Source organism: Coenobita brevimanus, chromosome 23 (assembly GCF_032717465.1).
Source record: "Coenobita brevimanus isolate Jiangsu-jjx chromosome 23, ASM3271746v2, whole genome shotgun sequence".
In the NCBI taxonomy this organism is placed as follows: domain Eukaryota; kingdom Metazoa; phylum Arthropoda; class Malacostraca; order Decapoda; family Coenobitidae; genus Coenobita; species Coenobita brevimanus.
In genome coordinates, this window is record NC_136976.1 from 6,467,032 (window position 1) to 6,469,999 (window position 2,968).

Here is a 2,968-nt window from a genome sequence, read left to right on the forward strand (position 1 = left end):
CAGATGAGGGAATAGTTACTGAGATAAAAAGAGTGACAGAGCTAGGAAAGACAGAAAGAATAACAGAGAGAATCCAGCCTGACGCGTAAACAGTAATACAGGCAAATTCCCATCTATTTTTTTCACGATCATAAATAGTGAAAAGAAATATAGACTAGTTCTATATACAGTATGTTTACTCTTATACGGGACTAACGCTTTTATGGAAGAGCTTAAAATACACGAAATTATGGTAACGACTGAATGCTCATAGTTTCATAGTCAGTCTCCACCTTTATGCCATTATTGTCATCATGCTGCTTGACCACGTTAAACAAGTGCAACGAAAAGTAAGATATTAATATAGTGTTCGTAGCAATATTAACATTACCTAAAGCACCCTGTACATAAAGACCTACATGAAATAGTGCAGAATTCTGTATCAAAGAGAACTTAATTTTGGACTGATTATTTCAAGCAATGCATCGTACACAAGCTGATATGGATGGACGACAGTGTAGTGTATGAGACAAAAAAAAAAAAAGTGAATTATGGATCACAGCTAAGAAATATTTAATATGTTTTTACAAAGGTCACAAAAATACACCATCTCTCTCTCTCTCTCTCTCTCTCTCTCTCTCTCTCTCTCTCTCTCTCTCCCTCTCTCATTTTGCAGCCGAGGAACTTGTAATTAACTCCTTGATTTAGCCCCGGGTCATGCTTGGCAAAAAACTTTATAATTCTGCTGGCGAAGTGAGAGCTCGAGGAGACTTGCTGATGCAGATTAGATGGGGTAGAATTTTGCCCGGGAGTTCATCGGGGTCTATGAGAAAATCTTTACCACTACCAGACGAAGTGAGAGCATGCAGTTGTTTGTATTATTGCCACCGCTCGTTGCCATGTTCTAACTATTTTATTTCTTGTCCAAATGATCTGGAACTCACTATACATGTTCCTGACATCTTCAGACACCATTCTCAGGTTCTCGAGTTAAGTCTTTAAATTACTATAACCCAAAATGTAAAGAGATGGGCGTGGAACCGCCAAACCCCAAAACAACAAACCTAGTAAAGGTATGTGCTCCATTCTCTTTCCATCCCGGCATAGCTATTAGGTGAGTTCTTATCGAACGTTCCTCTATCCTGTTATGCATGTAGAAAAGAAAACGGGTGTATTACTTAAGTTATGAGGGGATCGCATATCAGAACAAAGTGTGGGAAACGTGCATTGCCTTCCAAATATTTCTTCTGTATTTCTTGTCTTGTCTTACCCTCCCCAGATTATTTTCTTCACTTCAGGAGAGAGAAATAATATATATCTTACATAGAACTTTCCTTCAAGCCAAACAAAATAATCCCCATTCTCGGTGATTTCATTGTTCGCCAGCACCGTTGGTTCACTAATCCAATTGGTGAACAAGCCTAGAGTTGTTCTATCTTTATAGGCTGTACTATACCCTACCTATGTCCCTGAGTTCCTTGGAGAGGGTTCCAACATTCTTGACCTTTTCCTTACAACTAATCCTTCTGCCTACTCTATTAACCTTGTCTCTCTGTTTGTCTCCTCCAGTCAGAACGTTACGGTATCAACTTAAACTGCCCTATTGCCCCAGAAAAACCTGAAGACCTTTCCAAGAAGCGGTGGCTGTGACACTTTGGGGCTGCTGAATGGGAGGTCCTCAGACAATACCTCTTTGATTTTCCTGGAATGATTACTGCTTCCATGGCTGAGAGCCCTCTGAGTGTGCTTCACAAATTACAGACTATTTTCTCGGGCATCGATGTATAATCCTTTCTCGTATCCTCTGACTAATGAAACCCATGGTTTGATCATGCATGTTCCAATGCTGTCTATAACAAGAAGGTTTACAAAAAGTACCGGTGTCAACCCTCCTCTGAATTTCATCTCTTATGTTTCCGCCTGGAATCATTTAAGCCCATTCTTACTCTGCCAAAAATACTTTCATTTGTACTAACTGCACTGAACTCTGAACCAAATTCTTCCTGCTCCTTCCCAAAACCTTTCTAACAACTTTACCTCATCCACCTTCCCTTCTGTAATCCGCTCTGACGACTTCGTTGCTGTTCCTTCTGCTGAAAAGGCATAACTCTTTGTTCAGACTTAGATGATTCCACTGTCCCTCCATCTCTCTTCCTCACCATGACTTGCCCAGGACTGACATTAAAATTCCTTCAGTTGACGTACTTTCTGCACTTACTGGTATATCAGTATATACTAACAATGCGTACAGGGCTGGTGGGGTCCCTCCTTTTCTTCTCAGTAACTGTGTTTCAGTGCTTACACTCTGCTCAGGTAAACGCTTATGATTTTGTCTGTCGACTTGTACCTACCTTTCCTTCTGGCTGGAAGTTGCCCTTATTCAGCCTGTCCCAAAGAAGAGTGACCACTACCAGCCCTCTATCTTGCAGTTGGTTTAACATCCTATAGTTCTAAAATTTTTGAATCCATTCATAAAAAAGTAAAGGACATTCGTATCATAATTTCATTTAGTATAGGTTCCATCGGGGACACTTCTCTGGTGATCTCAAGTCCCTTTCAGACATCTGGTCATCTTTTGGGGACTATGGTGAAAGCTTTGTCATTCCACTGGACATTTCGAAGGCCTTAGATCGTGTCTGACATAAATGTTTAATTATCATACTGTATTCTTACATTTTCCATCCTCCTGTCTGTGTCTTCACCTCAAGCTTACTTTCTGGTCGTTCTGTAGCTGCTGCCGCAGACGGCCGCATTTCTTCTAGGGTTATTAATAGCTGTGTTCCTCAGGGTTCTGTCTTATCACCAACTCTTCCATCTAGTCATCATGACCGGCCTGCAGTCCTGACGGACCCGGGCTCAAATCCCGCTGAGGCTGGGAACAGTTTAAGGATTTTCTATCTATCTATATACCTAGGCTGCTTCCCCCAAGGAAAGGGAGGTAGCCGAGACAGGACGACACACTCTCCATTTACTCATCCATTTAAACACA